General features: G+C 27.5%; 1 protein-coding gene across 1 annotated transcript in view; it reads right to left on the reverse strand.

Annotated features, from left to right (window-relative positions):
- LOC107445831 (kin of IRRE-like protein 3) overlaps positions 1-18,226 on the reverse strand; it is a 282,976-nt gene that overhangs the window by 91,886 nt on the left and 172,864 nt on the right. The window lies entirely within an intron of this gene.

Genomic DNA, 18,226 nt, shown 5'->3' on the forward strand with positions numbered 1-18,226 from the left:
GAATTATAATGGTAAATATCTTTCAAATATTTAAATTATTCTCAAAATTTATGTTAGTTTTATTTCCTTTTTAATGGTTTAACGAATAAATGGTTAGTATAATTTGTTTGAATAATGACACTAAAAATAGTTTTTATTAAAATTCCATTCATAATCTAGATTAGATAATCGAAGAATCATTTTCATCTTAATTTTAGTAGGGGAAAGTGGTGCAATACTGGTTAGCTATGATTCGATAACTGGTGTTAAACTGTTCAACCTGTCAGTTTTAATAAGGATATTAATTGCGTAGTTGTGTATAACATATCATTCTTGAAAATAAGTTATTGATGTACTACATCTCAGTGAACAAATAAATAACAGAGTAAAATCTAAGAGCTGGAAAGCTGAAGAGCTTTTGAGGGTTCCTGGCAGTCCACGTCGGCACGCTGTGGCCCAATTTGTTTACTAACAGGACACGATTGTCTTGCAGATCACCTTCACCGTATTCGGATCTTCTCAAGCCCTTACTGCCCCCTTTGTAACTCTAATATCCCTATGGATAGACACCACTTCCACCACTGTGCAGTCCTTACGGGCGACTCCGAGACTGGACTTTATTGGAAGGCCAGAGAACTTATGAGGCAATGACTTCGGTCAATTTATTGTTGTGTCATCTTTACTTCTGTTCCTGCTCATTTATTTTTATTTTTGCCTTGCCATTGGAAATAAAAAGAATGAACTACATCTTTTTATAATTTTTTCTGTTCTGAAAATGCAAAATCGACTGGTCTTAATTCATTAGTAAGGTAAAACTGGATACATATGTTACTGCTATAGGAAATTTAAAAGTACTAGAATTTCAGGGATTTCGATTTTATTTAGTAATTTAATTTATTGTATGTCCCCGACCCGCCCATCTATGGGCATACGGGAGAGGCATTAAAAACACAAAATACAAAAAATACAAAATTTACATCAAGTGGATGGATGGCAACAGGCCATCAGATACAAAATTTACAATACACAAGAAAGATAAAGAACAATGCATAGCGATAAAGTAAGTAAAAACTGGTTGTGTTTTGAGCAAGAGACAGCCGAATCAAAAGATCCTTATATTAGGTCTACAGACCCTTATTATGGCCGTGCCTCGCTGCTATAAGAAGCACCCAAAACATTCACAAGAAATAAAACACTGGCAATACACAGCCAAAATGGGAAAGTTAAAAATTTATAACAACGACAAGTTAAAAGAGCAATAACAAGCCAAAAGGGGTACAAAGTGATCAAGATAGTTAAAACCATGAATCAATAGGGACTCATGAAAATAAAACCAACCAGTGGGTAATACAAAAAAGTTACATGCGCTCGAAAGATTTAAAATTTAAAAGTTAAAACCAGCAACAAGTCAGGGCCGTAGAGGTATACAAGTCAAGACTAGCAAGAAGTTAAAACACAAGAGGCACACAAAGTAAAAGCAAGCGTGCCCGGATGCCGGCCGATGGCTCTACTGGGGGAACGAATGAAGATCTGGAGAGGAGGGCCAGTGAGACTAGACCTGATTAATTTTTAGTATATCTTCTAGTGTGACCCTGATGATTTCCTTGACGATATTTTTGCAGTCATTACTTGAGAAGATCTGATGCTCAGTTTTATTAGTAAAGATATCCCCTCGGAGTGCCCGGAAGCGTGCACAATCAAAAAGTAGGTGGTGAATGGTTTGTTCTTCCGTGCAATATTGACAGATACCACTTTTGTTGAAAAACCTTTTTTGATACACTCCGAACACTCCGTGGCCAGTAATGAATTGATTTAGGTAAAAGTTTGTAAGTAACCTTTTAGTTGATGGTGTTTTAATGAGATCATAGGTTTATGAGGACATTGAATGAAACATTGGCGGATTTTATTTAGTAATTTAAGAAAATAGTGCATGTAATTAGCATGTTGCGTAGTCAAGGCCAAGCTAAAGAAGCGTGGGAGAGGGGGATAATTGTCCAGGAGCCCGTAACTTCAGAGGCCAGTTCAAAATTCCTTACAAATACATAGTGCTTGATAATTTTTCTTCTAAGATAAGTACTGAGAATTTCTTTGAAACTAATATAAAAACTACGATTTTGCCTAAAGAGACTTAAAAAATTCTGCAAAATATGAAAATAAGGCTTCTAATTGCTTTAAATAAGGTTTCCAACAAAAACTTTGCTCTAGATCCATCAAACTTTTGATTATACTTGCATGCAGTTGTCTTCTTCTTCCGCTGCATCTTAGCTTTCGCAAAGACACACATCAAGAGGGACCCAATCATACCATAAAAATGGAGATTATCTTTTTGAAACAAAACTGTGCTACTATTGGTCAAAATCTTTATTGTTTTTTCTTGCATGAATCTTAAGTAAAGTTATAAGCTGAATCAAAATTAATTTTCATATCTTTGATAGCCAATAAACAAGGACAGCCTAAGAACAAGAGAACATTTTAGAGTCTACAGGTACCCGGCCAGTATGGCCGGGTATATATATATATATACATATATATATATATAATATATATATATATATATATATATATATATATATATATATATATATATATATATATATATATATATATATATATATATATATATATATATATATATATATATATATATATATATATATATATATATATATATATATATATATATATATATATATATATACGTTTTACGGAAATTCTAATGAATATCTGTAACTATATCGGTTTCTTGATAGAAAATTAATGTGCTGTTAACAATTCAATGCCTGAATCAAATTCTTTGAAAAAATTTGCCCCATTAAACTGGTATTTATGTGGAACTTGTCCTCCGAAATTCTTTTATCCAAAAGAATTCTTTCCATTAGTTTAGTAGGTAGTGCTTACAATTGAGGAATCGCTTGTCTCACGTGACAGGTGACAAGTGAAAAAGACTGCTCGACAATTTGAAGGAGGAAAGGTTAGATAAAACAAGTCACAATGGAAATCTTCTTCTTCAAAGAAAGTCCTTAACCTTATTTTTGACTTCCTACGAAAAAAATTCCTGAAGATGGGAGAAGTGCTAAATAGATCTAACTGCCAATAAATTTTAAAAGTTCTATTTTTTGCTAAGCTAAAATAGTTTTATTATTTTTATTTATTTTATTACTAGTTCTTTGAACAATTTTATGTTTACTTTTTATTTACATTTTCAGAAAATGATGTAAAAAAATGACAAAAATGAAAGGCTAGAAGTTAAGTTATTAATTATTAACTATAAATCTTTTTATATCCATCATTATTATTATTTTGGTATAGAAGAAACTTTGAGATTATTTTGAAATTATTTATAAAATTAATTAATTTTATTTATATACATATATATATATATATATATATATATATATTTATATATATATATATATATATATATATATATATATATATATATATATATATATATATATATATATATATATATATATATATATATATATATATATATATATATATATATATATATATATATATATATATATATATACTTATTTAAAATTATTTCAAACTTTAGCAATTTGTTTGGAAATTGATGAGTAAGTATTCGGTGAAACAATTAAATCTAGTAGTATTTGTGATACACTATTTTCTTTTATTCTTTCCATTAGGAATCATCAGTTTCCTCTAAGATATATATCTCATATAAATAAGATAATCCTTGTTCAGCAGACAACAGCCTGCTGAACTCATTTAGATCTAACGTGACTTACACTACCCTAAAATAATGAAACAGCCACTTTCAGCATTTGATTTTTTTTTAATTTCTCAAGAAGCACCTATAGGATAATTTTTCAGAGAGATAATTAAATCACACACATGTGATTTTTCTACTTAACATTTGGGTTTAAGACTTTTAGAGGTTTCATGAACCGAGAATGGACTACGAAGGAAACGTAGTATTTTTAAACACCCTATGACGGAAAATCAAGCAATAAGCTCGTAACTTATACAGATTACTTTGGTTATTTTGCTCAATGACTACAAAAATTTTCATAAATCTAGCTTAAATACTTTCAAATCTATGGACATTTTCATCAAAAACTAATTTGTTGTCTTACTTTTCTGCTGTAACTTTTAAAATATTCAATAAAATTACACAAATTTTTTGAGTAATTTAAAAATAAATACAAACTAATTATTTTAAAACTTGAAAAAAAATCGTTACAAATTGCTCAAGATATGCCTATTTAAAGTAGTTCTTTTATACTGCACATGCGCAGAATGATTTTAAAAGATATATTTTTCGCAATTTTGTAGTTAATTTTATTTGGCAACTGATGAAAAATGTCTGACTTGAGTATTTTAAAAAATTAAGGAGTTCCAAGCAATTTTCTAAGTAGTTTTCGTGCTTTTAGAAAAGCTCAAAACTATATGGGTTTTTAAACAAATTTCATTTTGTACTATTAAACAAGATTTATTAAAAATGCCGCCGTCATTGTGGAAAGAATATGGAATATTTCCTTTTACCTGTTTTCTTTCCTTATACCATCAGAATTTGGTGTCTGGAAGATTATTGTAAGGTATTACCATTTGATATAGAATTTTGTCTTATGGTCAAAATGGAATTAATGGAAACCATTCCAATTAAAGTTTTCAAGATGTGATTTCAAAATGGAATTTTTAAGACATTAAAATCAGATATTTCATTAGTTCTCAAATAGGATCCGCTAACAAAGTTAATAAAAAAAAAATTGTTATTTTTTTTTTGCGCATGCGCAGTATAAAAGTAATACTTTTAAATAATCATATCTTTGTACAATATCCTTACAAATATAAAAAACAATAATTTGTAATTAATATTTGATTAATCCGGAAATTTTGTTTACTTTTACTAAATATTTTTAAAATTATAGCAGAAAAGTAAGGCAAAAAATAAATTTTTTACCATAAAATGTACATATTTTCATAAATGATTACGCTAAAAATATAAAATTTAAAGCAGTTAAAGCAGTAGAAATAAAAACCAAATTAAACAGCCCAATTTATAAGTCTTTTGCTTGATTTTCTGACACAGGGTGTTGAAAATACTTGTTTTCTTTCGTAAATTATTTTCGGTCCCGAAACGTTCGAAAGCTTTAAACTTTATTGCTAATCATGACAAATCGCATGAACTAATTACCTCTTAAGTTAAAAAATATTCCTCTAAGTATTTTTTGAGAATTTTTTAAAAAAGTGTTAAAAGCTGAAAGTGTCTCTTCCACTCTTGTAGGGTAGTGCATGTGTCACGTGAAATACGAGAATTCTTCTTATCTGAAACAGAGATGTTTTCACTGCCAGCAAATGCTTTTTTTTCATTCTTCTCAAAAATAAAGTAGTAGCTAACTGAAGAAAATTTAGCAAAAGAAAATAATTCTTTTTTCTAAAATGAGCTTTCTTTGAATCACGGTACATAAAAATTCCCTGCTTTAATGGGTTGATAGCACTAGGAGAAAGCTGGTTGGCTAGCTAAAAATACGGTTGCGATTACTCAAACTGCTATTAATGCTATCCCTTTACATTAACCCCCTCCTTCTCGCTCCCGTGAAATTGACGGGGTGAGGCTTCGCCCTCTATTTCTCGCTCCCGTGATATTGACAGGCTGGAGTGTTCAGAAGTAACGCGCCAATAGGAATAAAACTAATTCCCTTCTTTTGCCAGGAAAATATTTTATTTCTCATTTTACGCACCAGATGGCAGTACCAGGATATTTTTAAGGTAATTGTGGAAGAGATGAAAACAATAAGAGAAGTAGGAAGAAAACTCGGTGCTACTGTCCAGATTGTGACGTTGGCCTCTGTATTTTATGTTTTGAAATTTATCACACAAGAAAAAATTACTAATCTTTATTTATATTATACGTAAGTTTAATAAAATTCTCTTTTATTGTTTAAAACACATATTTTTTTAAATATTCCTTCTAGCTGGAAAACCAACATTAAGTCATAGTTGTCATAGTTAAGTCATAGTTTTTCATGTTAGAAATGTTAGTTTTTTTAAAAAATTAATTTTTTTAAAATTTCAAGCTAAAAACAAATCAAAAATTAAAAATAAATATATATATATAATGCTCATATACATATTTTTATAAAATTTTCAGGGATCAAAAAATAGGCACTTTTATGACCATTTACTTGAAAATTAACCGATTGTTAAGGGGATAAAAGTTTAAGAATACCCTGGGACAGGGCTCGAAAAACAGCCCGTCCGCCCGTCCTCGACGGTCAAAAATTCTCCGCGGACAACGAATTTCTCGAATCCGACGTCCGCGCGGATGGCCATTTTCCCGTTAATGTTCGTGATACATTTTCAATTTTTGTTATCTTACAAGAGTCTTGTAAGTTACAAGGCAGCAAAATGACCCACAATACAGCAACATACTGCTCATATATTGATGTTTTCTCAGTCTGGGAATACTGCAGCGGTTGAAAGGGGCTTTGCAGCAATAAACTTACAAAAAAACACAATACGTACTGGTCTTAAACAAGAAGCTTTAAAAGCAATTATGAACATCTACCTAAATGGAAAACCCCTTTCAGATTTCTGTTCAGAAACCTCTGTAAATCATTGGCTTGATTGTGGTGCTGGCAAATGTCATATTTGATTCATTTAAAAAACGCAGTACCCTCGGATAACTTGACATTCCAGATAACTTGACCCTTGTCATTTAAATTATTTCATAAAAGAAATACTAGGTTACTATTAGTAACCTAGTATTACTGTATAATGTAATCCTAGTAACGACTAATTCATTGTGCAATTTATATACATGTTTGTAATAAATAGGAGAAAATTATATTTTTATTTATTTAAAAGCGTCGGGTTAGTTTCAACGGAGGACGGGTGCATTGTTGGACAAGCCTTCCTCGGGGACGGGTAAAATTTCTGAGTTTTTTCGAGCCCTGCCCTGGGAAAATAGCTCTTAGATAATTGCTCCACGAAATCTTGATGGAAAAATATTTCAAAAAATATTTCCCGCCGATATAAAAAGTAAATTGTTGCTAAATTTTATTTCACAGTTGTTTATGAATGACTTTCTTGTAATTTACATCCCATCATTCTATCTGCTGATCCATGCTGCTCCGCAGCTCTAAAGGAACTATGTATTGTATTCACCTTCAACACTGCCCGCGAAAACCACCCTAACTTCGTGGGAGGCAAGGTTTTGAATTGGTTCTTTGAGTTCCTTCTGTTGCTTTCGATTATTTCGTAGATTGGTTTCATATTGCTCTTTGCACTCATATATGCATAAAAAATTATAGTCAGGGTTAAAAATGATAAGAAGAAATCATTAACAAGGTAAATCCCAGAGTTTAAATCATACGATAGCAGATAGTCAAGGCTTAGTTATACTCCTGGAATCCTATCGAAGTCTTCAAACAAAGCGGCCCCTAAATTAACACAAACATTTCAATTTATCAACCAGAAAAAAATTATGGCTTATCATTGTTACCTCTTGGCGTTATTTGGAGGTAAAAAATATGAAAAAACTAAACAATAACCTGTGGTAAGGAAAATAAAAACAAATCTTTTTGTATTTTTACTTTATGTTTTTACTACATTTATTTTAAGGGTACAAGTTGGTAGAAAGTGGTTAAAAATGTGGATCGGTTTAATGCCCCATTAGTTTTTAAAATGATTTTCTCGTTACAGAAATGAAATAGTTATGAAATAAAATAAATAGTTTACTATAGTTCAGCCTTTAACTTTATGACTTTTAAATAAATTTATAGAGTGTACTACAATTTTCAAGTATAGTTAAGAAAATTCAAAATCAACTGAATTCTAAATTATTAAAGCTTTTTAATGGCCTAATTTAAAAGCTAACTTTTAGAAGTAAAGTAATTGTAGAAAATGTCTAAAATCCCTGTTCTACAATATATTTAGTACAAGTACTTCATGTTTATTTAAAACTTCTATCTTTACTTTAATGCTAAATTACCTTGCTGTCTAAATCTGAATGAATTACGTAAACTTTTATCTTTCTAAGAATTGGTTTAAAAAAAACTTAATAAATATAAAATGAACAAATTTTCCAATTTCAAAAGTGTGGCAATCAAAGAGCTTTAATTTATGACTAAATTTAATGAATTTAATTTGCATTCAAATGTTGTCTCAATTTGCATTCCTAACATAGATGTTTGAAGAAATTCGAAAAGTGCTTGTTGGTCATAAATTAAAGAAAACCTTAACCGTGTGGACATGAAATAGCTGTAAGCTCGTTAATTAAAAGCGATGGCATGTTTTAATTAAAAATATCAACTTAAGTTTCAACCACATAATGTGCTTTTCCCTTATCTTCTTCACCAGGAAAATACGTAATTAAATCTTGAAAGTGAAAAAAGGTATTGGGCAGTAAATTTTTATAAATCTCAAAAATAAAGAGCATGAGTACCTGAACTATTTAGCAAGAATTCTTCCTTCATTTCAAACGATGTCAATTTAGAAAATATGCAAATGATATGTTGCTTTCAGTTCAATTAAAAATTTAAAACGTTTATGTGAAAAGGAAATTAAATGATGTCAAATTTAAGCAGCTGTTCTTAAAATAAGTACTTTAAAGATTAAGAAATTTTTTGCTCAAATGCTTAAATTTCAACAATTTAACATTAATTTAATTCAACAATTTAATTTAAGGCTCTTAAACTGAAAATCACGACAAATTATTTTTATTTTGACAAATATAGGTACACTTATATGGTAAAAAGTATAATTTTATGTATAATCTCTGAATTTCCTCCAATCTTTGATTCTTCGAATTATCCTCTTTTACCCTTAACCACACCAGAGCATATTTTTGGCTTTTTTTCAATTAGTTTTTACAATGTTTTAGTTGAGATCTGATTCCAGCAACTAAGTAAAGATTCCCAAAGTTTGTTTTGATTGGTACATCGTATTTTTCTAACATTTCTATCGAGTTCATTCCACAATGGCTCAATAGGATTAATATCGGGGGATTGAGGGGGCCAATCCATGTCTTTCAGTACTTTTTTTCTCTTCATCTGATGCAATGTAGTTTCTACACAATTTCGATATATGCTATTGATCGTTATCTTGTTGAAAAACAAATCTGACAAACAATTCTCTGTCCACATGGAAAAGCGTAACGATGCAATTTCTTCGATAATATTATTTATACATAATTTCCTATATTCTTACAAGATCTACAAACTTTGTCCCCGGCAAAAAACATCCCCAAACCATGACTCTACTTCCACCATGCTTCGTAACTGGTAGTAACCATTGATTTGCCGTACGTTCTCCAATTTAACAACGAACATACTGTCTTTGTTTGCTTCAAAACAACTCAAATTTTGACTAGTCAGTATACAAAACATTTGACCACTGTTCTAAAGACCAGTTACATGTTTTTTAGCGCATTTTAATCTTTTTCGTTTAACTATGTTTTGTTTTTTCAAAAGAGGTTTTATTGCAGCTAAACAAACTATTATACCCTAGTCATGAAGAGGACGTTGTACAGTAGTTATTGACACAGATTTCTGTCCAGTAGCATTTAACTCCTCCTTTAATTGCCCATGCAGATAAACTTATCCTCACGTTTGGACGTTATTCTAGGTCTCCCGGATCATTGGAGGCTCTTATTTTGGCCAGTTTCTTTCTTCCTCTGCAAAGTTCTGAGAACAGTGGTCTGGGAAATATTAGTTTTAAAGGCAATTATTTACTTGAATAGCCTTCTCTATGAAGTGCAATAATAACTGCACATGTTTCCACCCTTATTTCCAATTTTTGACCAATATTTCTGTTACGAATTGTATTAAAAAATTTTTAACTTTTGTTTTTCATATGTGCCAGTTATATTTTAAATGCGTATGTACATGAACTTAACTTATAACGAACCTTACAAAAGAAGATAAAAAGATGATGTTTATAGACTAAAAATTAATGAAATAGTTTTAATAAATTGCACTTTTTTTTAGTATAGGTATTTACATGCACTTTCGTTCATTTTGTAATCAACTACAGAATAGATACAAAATGAAAAAAATAATGAACAGTTTCAAATGGAAACAGTTTGTTGATGTTTATGTTTGATAGATTATATGTTTAATTCAGAAACACTTAACTATTTGTGAAAGTTTTGAAATAAATGCAAGTGAGTCTAATATATACATATTTTTAAAGCATGATACTTTAGTAAAAGGTAAGTAGTTTATTTGCAAAACGTTTGGTATAAAAACCAATTTATTCCACTAATTTTTCTTCTCCTTTATTTAGTTCGAGACATTTAAACAAATGTAGCCAAATCCAGTCAATTTTGTGCATTTACGCAATTTCATACGCAAAATGATAGCAAGTACTGTAATGGCTATATTGTAATATAAAATGCTTTTAATTATAAATAATTCATTTCATTTTACTATCCTTTGAAGATCGGTAAACAGAGTAACAAAAGAATTACATAACATATGTCTGCGTTTTATTTTAATGAAACCAAATGAAATAATTAGCATATTTTGAAAACCACTGAATTATAATTTAATTTTATTATGATCATCAAGTTAAAATTATGATCCTCAGATATAAATGCAAAAAAATAAGAAAAAACTTTGTAATTTTCTCCTTTTAGCTAAGTGTCTTATTATAAGTTTCTGAAATGTAACAAATATTATTGATTAACTCTAAAGTTTAACAAAATTAACAATAAGAACTTCGAATTAAAAGTGTTTGCAGTTTTATACCTTAATATTTTATGTTTTTGTTTCCTAAAAGAAGGTCAAAAATTTACAAGAATTTTTGATGAAATTTAAAATTTACAAAGTTTTAGTATCTTTTCACAATTGATTCTAAAATAAGTTTCTGACGTGTAACAGTGGTTTATACTAGCAATGAAATTTTAGTGAATCAATAGAACCTCCAAGATATTATTTAAGACGCTCAAAAACTTAATATGGGTGAACAGGGAAAGAAAACAGGAAACAAGAAAAACAGGAAAAGCAAGGACTAACAAAAGATTATATTTAAAATTAATTATTTAAACATTTTAAATTTTAAATAAAGTCAATTCTAAATGAGCAAACATAACTGTTCATTGATGAATAATTATACTGTTAGTACAAGAATGCAAAGCAATTTATAACACACAAATTTGATTTTTTAACATAAAATTTTACACATTTTTGTACCAGAAACTTTTAGCCACTACAATTTAATACTACGAATTGGAATTCCATACCACGCGTAGAACAATAAAATTAGAACAATATTTTTTTAATGCATCGAAATCGATGCAAAAAAAAATTTTCGTACCTATTTTGTAAATTAAAAGCATGTTTCAAGGTGACAAATTCGTCGCCTATTTGTATGCGGTAAGTAACTTTGTAGAACATTTAGCAACAATTGTTTCCATATCACCATACTGGCACAAACGCTTTTTATGACGTTTATACTTTTTTTTTCTATTAAAAAATTTCATGTGATAAATGCTTTCTTATAATTTGTATTTAAATTATGAAAATTTAAAACATTACTGCAGCAGTTTATTGGTTGGGTATCATGGAAGTTAAGACTCCATAATTTCATTTCATGATCCTTGGCTTGATTGTTGCACTGCGGTCTACTCTGGTAGCCTTTACTCGCTTGACAAGCTGATGTCCATCCTTCCGAAGGTGGGGAGATATAAATTTATACTAGGGATCGAGCTCTAGTACTACTGAAGGAACCCAGTCCTTCAACTCTGTACCTTTAACCCGTGTAAAACAACGCAAAATTTAAATAATATATAACTATTTAAATTTATTTAAATTTGAATTATTTTTGAATTATAAACCATAGAACAAAGTAACTATTTTAAATAAAAAATAATTCAATGCATTAATTTTTTTTATATTTTAAGAACTGTGCATTTATCATAATTAGGTAAACTAGTGTAGGACAATACATATGTCACAAATTAAAACAATTAAATAGTGGATATTAATCTTACTTATCAAACAAAATCTTCTCATGCAAAACGGTATATCATCGTCTTTATTATGGTCTTATCACATGCTTGCATTTTCGTACTAAATTTAAATGATTTAAATTTTTTTATACTTAAATTATTTTTGAATTATAAATCATTGTACTAAGTAACTATTAGAAATTGAAAAAATTCGAGGTATCCATTTTTTTATATTTTAAGGACAATATATTTGTCATTATTAGGTAAAATAGTGAAAGAAAATACGCAATTGTCACAAATTAAAACAATTCAATACTTGATATTAATCTCACTTATCAAACAAAATTTTCTCACGTAAACTGTATATCATCGCTTTTATTATGATTTTATTACATGTGCATTGATAAGCGTATTTATTATGGTTTAATAACATCAACAATTTGCATAGAAAAAGCTAGTGCTACTTCAATGTTACTTTAATGTCTTGAATTGTCTATTCACATTATTGATTTTGGAACATTGTTGTCAAAATGTGTATGAAATATTTGAAAACATTTTACAGGTTTATTTACAAAGACTTTACAGAGTTTATTAAACTTTTATAAAATTAAATATTTAGTAAGGAAGCATTGCTTGTTAAAAATTGCCACACATCAAAATGCCACACATGCGCAAATCGGTTCAAACCTTCAGTTTTGCTGTGTTTTGAAATAAAAATACAAAAACTTATTTTTAATTATTTAAGATTACAGTTTTTTTTTTGAGAATGGATTCTTGAGTAATAATGAAAATGCTCCTTTACTCAATAAATGTTTAAAAAAATATCGGTTATATATGTAATGTATAAGTAAAACCTAAAGGGAACATACAATGTCAACTAATCGTCATGGAAAATAATTACCTTTTTATTTACTTAAATAACAGTTAAGGTAGGAATATCTATCTATCTATCTATCTATCTATCTATCTATCTATCTATTTATATATATATATATATATATATATATATATATATATATATATATATATATATATATATATATATATATATATATATATATATATATATATATATATAGTATGCAAGTAAACTCATAAAATAAGTTCAAAATGTAGATAAAACATGGAAAAAAACAATAAAAAAAAATCCAAAAAAAAAAAAATCCGAAAAAAAAAAAATTTAAATCCGGAAAATTAATAAAAATCCGATATAAGAATTATCTTCACAGTGGAAATGACGCTTTTCTTCAAACTGATGGAATTCCACAAGGATCTAATTTTTCATCTCTCTTAGATAACCTAAATTTGCATTAATGTGAAAAAAATTACACTCTTAATATTAAATTTGTTTTTAGATTTATTGATGATTTAATTATTTTTAATATTCAAGATTATACTGTTTTATTAAATAATATTTACCCCGTGGTAGTAATCTCACTTAATAATTATGATGATAATATTAATTAAAATTTTGTGGACTTTGGTATTACAAAAGAGGAAAATATCTGCTTTGCAGATTTATACGCTAAAGAAAGTATGCGTAAAACAGGCCATTCATTTCTACTTTTTTTCCTAAATAAAAGTGAATTTTCTAAAATTATTAATTGTCAACATCTTTAAATTATCCACTATAATATTACCTTGCACACATCCATTTTCGGGCCCATTCTTGTGGTAACTAGCAAATCAAACGAACTTCAGTACTGCAGTAAGAACGAACTATAAAACACAACGTCTCTATTTACGCTTTTACCCAATTTGCGCTTCTGTTTTCATATTTTGTATTCTGACAATCTTGTTACAAAAATATTTTAAATCATTCTTGAAAAATTTCCCATTCAAGTAAGTTCATTTGAATTCTATACTCGTTTTATAGACTTTATATTTTATTCTGTTTTTTCCTTTATATTTTATTTTCTGTATTTACGAGATATTTTTACATAATGTGTTCGATTTTATTTGCTGTAAATTTTATGTAAAATTTTTTTGAGTGCTCCTCAGTGCACTGATGTATTGATATATTTTACTTTGGCTATATTGATACAATATTAGAAAATACTCCTTTTTGAGGTTATAATTCTGAGAGATGATAAAAAGATTATATCTTTTATTTTCCGGATATCTCTTAATTTTTTTCGCTTTTTTAGGAATTTTTTTCCCGATTTTTTTTAAAATTATTTTTAATATTATTTTTCTTTTTCCCTTTTTTCATTGTTCTGTAATTTTTCCATGTTTTGAATGATATATATATATATATATATATATATATATTATGAATGTGATTAATCAAATTAGAAATTCACACATCATACATCGTATTAAAATAAAAATTGGATTTTCTAAAATCGCACAGAATTTCATCATAGCTATTATCGTTGAAAATATGATCGAGAAACAAAACAGACTTACAATGAAATCTGTGCAAACTGAGCGAATTAAAGAGTGATGACTCAAATTTGCAGTTCAAAATTTTTGACATTTTCTATTTTTTAAGAAATAAAAGTTCATTTTGTTCAGAAGGTCCTGCGGGCCGTAGGTTTTTCACCATATTTATGTTAAAAAATGCATTGCTAGGAGTACTGAAAAGTTTCCAATAGTCTCCTTTTTCTAAAAATAGTTGTTTTTTAACATTTAGAGGCAAAAAAAGTTTGCCATAGACTACTCATACCAAAAAAAGTTGCAAAGAATCGCGTAATACTTGCCTATTGCAACCCTGAAATCTCAAAAAAGACTTAAAGCTAGATCTAAAAATTTTAAAATTTCATTTAGAAAGCATAATACCAATTAAAAAGGAGGATATCACTTCGAAATATCTACAAAATATTCAGAGACATTTATGTAATTTCACAAAGGCTGAGAAAATATGAAATATCTTTGAGTGAGGAAAATGCTTTAAAATTCTCACTATTTCTAATGTCAGAAAATTGAATTTAAAAGTAAGTAAATGTTGAAACACAATACATCGTAACTGGAAATTAGAGTTCACATTAAACATTATAACTAGAAACATTATATGTTTTAATTTATAAATGAAAATTATAGTTTAATGATTTAAAACTTGCTTCCTAAAAATAAACAAAAAAAGTTTTTTCTATCATCTAACATGATTATCTCTCAAATGAATTCCCTTAATAATTTTTTAATCTAGAATACAAAAATATTAGCTAAAAAAAATACTTTTGATTACACTTTAATATTCCAGAAACATATTCGTTGCAGAGATTTAATTAAAACACTCTCTCGACTGCTGAGGCAAAATCTTTTCATGTTTTCATCAGATATATGTTAAAAGGAAAAAAGAAAGATTGAATATGTTAAGTGCTCCCATTAATATCGGTTGTTTATATAAAAACATGCATGGCCGTTGCCTGGGATTCAAATTAATTGAAATATCTTTTGCGTTTACTACGCAAGACATCGTTTATTAAGATATTTCGCAATATATATACATTTTTTTTGTTTATCTAATGCTCCATGAATATAAAAAAAAATACATTAAACAAATATTTAAGTTTTTTTTTTCTTAGCTGAATATTAATATTTTCACACAAGCAATCATAGTTGGTTTAGAGATAATATTATGCGTTATTAAAGAAAGAAAGCATATAAAATGAATTTCTATTTTATTATTTTTATTTTTATTTCCTTTTGGGGATTTTTTTTTGTCATTATGTACTTTTTAAGAAAAATATTCTACTAGATAGCAAAAATAGTATTTTTAAAATACCATTTTGGCAATACATTTTGTAATATTTGTTTTTAAAAATATTAGAGTTTACTAATGCTTTTCAGACACGGAAAACAGATTTTGCATGCTTTTAAAAAGTGTTTGTTTATTAGTATAAATAAATTTTTTCGTATCGTTTAATAGCAATTATAAAATTTAAAATAAATGCATCCACTTCTTAAAATAAATTGCCAATATATATATATATATATATATATATATATATATATATATATATATATATATATATATATATATATATGTATATATATATATATATATATATATATATATATATATATATATATATATATATATATATATATATATATATATATATATATATATATATATATATATATATATATATATATATGTATATATATATATATATATATGTATATATATATATATATATATATATATATATATATATATATATATATATATATATATATATATATATATATCACAAGCTCACCTTAACTCACCTTAATTCCCTCTATATGGTTCAGAGATTAAAGTAGGACACGCTTATATAACGTTTTTAAGAGACGAACTTATGCAACATACAATATCTCTTCGGGGCTCTGCACACAATTATAAATTATGAATTATTAACAATTATGAAATATTATTTTTCCTATTTGTATTACTTACTTTACTATCGATCTGGTGCTATATATTTGAGGGGTAAATTTCGACCACTGAAATGCTACCTAATTCAACATTGTTTTGTTTATATATTTTTTGAAAAATTATTAATATTCTTTCAGTGTTATTTTTTGAAGTCATGAGATTGATATTCGTGAAGTGATTTGAAATGCAATATTTAGGAAACAAGGTATCAGACAAAAGTTTAAAAACAACTCCAAGAGTGAAACAAACGCAGCAATCTAATTTTTAATATTTATTTATGTTACAGCATTTGATAAAACGTATAGAGTCAATGTAAATGATAATGTAATCAACTTATACACTAAGTGTGACAATTATGCAAAATTTGTCTTTCGCAAAAAATAGTGTAGAATGAAAAGGAGAAGACCAAATGTAGAAATGTAGTAAACTTTTTTTTAAAAAAATATTTTAAAGGGTTTGAATTTTCCTTATCGACAAATATTTTTAGCTGAATCATGAACAATCGCTTAAAACGCAGTTACTTATAATTTTAATTTTAGATATTTAATTGAGTGACGATAACAAGATTTTGCAAACCAATTAATATTAAGCGCATTAATGATCCATATTGATAAAACTGGTCTTTATTTCTGAATCTATTTCGTTTAAATCTTTGTAAAATTTAATAGTTTAACAAATCCTTATAGTTTTATTTATAATGCCGAATGAACTCTTAATATGCAGTTACTTAGAGTTTGAATGTTAGAAATTTAATTGCAATCCAATATTGTTTATATGTAGATTAATGTAAATTGTCGGAATTTATCATATTTAATGAATAAATCGTCTTGATTGAGCTGAGTTTAAATATGACTCTCTTTAGCATTGAAGTTTTGCTAAATTAGATATTTTTACAAAGCAACACATTTGTTTATTTATAATCGTGAACAAATTTTTATCTCATAGATATATTATTCTTTGAATATTAGTAATTTCCATATCTGCCAATTACTTAACTTTCTCATCCAAATTAGTTCAGATTAACATAAATAGAATTCGTGCGGAACAATAACAAAATAGAATAAACTAGTCACAATTTCATTCAGAAAGAATGCAAACTTATATTAGTTTTCTTTTTACCGTTAGAAAGAGCACACTAAATATCTCGTTGTAATTAAGAAAACATCAAATAGTTCCATGCACAGATAGAAAAGGAATTTTAATATTGTTTTGTTCGATGTAGCGTATTGTTATTGAGCAGACATTCTTATAAGAATGTACCATTTATATGATTCCTCTCTGCTCCAGAGTTTTTTGCTACGAAGATATTTATAACGCTTAATGTAAAAAATTATTTTCATTTCTTTATATAATATAAGAAGAGAGTGGAATGATAACACATAGCCAATCACAGAAGACTTCTGGTTAGTAGCGCTCAAAACAGCCAATAAAAATTGAGAACGAATGTGTGTGAAAAGGTAATAATTTTTAATAATGCTACCTACAGAAATGCTACAACTAAACTTACCAGCTAAAGCCTTTTGCGATTTTTATTTTGAGTTGAATGTGTGAAATATATTGATCAAAGTTTACTTTAAAATACTCATTTGATTTCACTTACTTTCAAAAAATCGCTCAGGGAGAAATATTAATTAACAGTTCATATTTGTTCCATATATTTCTTAAGTAATGCATAAAAGTGTAAATCATTGGTACACAAAATGATGCGAAAAGAATGATCAATGGAAAATGTACATAGCTAGGTTTTGTGAATATTCAGAGATCTACTGTAAATAATTTTTAATTTTATTGTTTTCACCTAATTTTTAATAACAATTCATACAAAAATGTTTATTAACCATTAATAACAGAATTATTTCATTTAATATTTGTTTTTTTATTAGTATTTAAGTATGCAAAAAAATTCAATTGCCTAATTTAATTTGTCGAATTTCAGTTGCATATGCCTTTATTAT

Source organism: Parasteatoda tepidariorum, chromosome 1 (assembly GCF_982258835.1).
Source record: "Parasteatoda tepidariorum strain Cologne lab strain chromosome 1, Ptep-v5.0, whole genome shotgun sequence".
Taxonomy (NCBI): domain Eukaryota; kingdom Metazoa; phylum Arthropoda; class Arachnida; order Araneae; family Theridiidae; genus Parasteatoda; species Parasteatoda tepidariorum.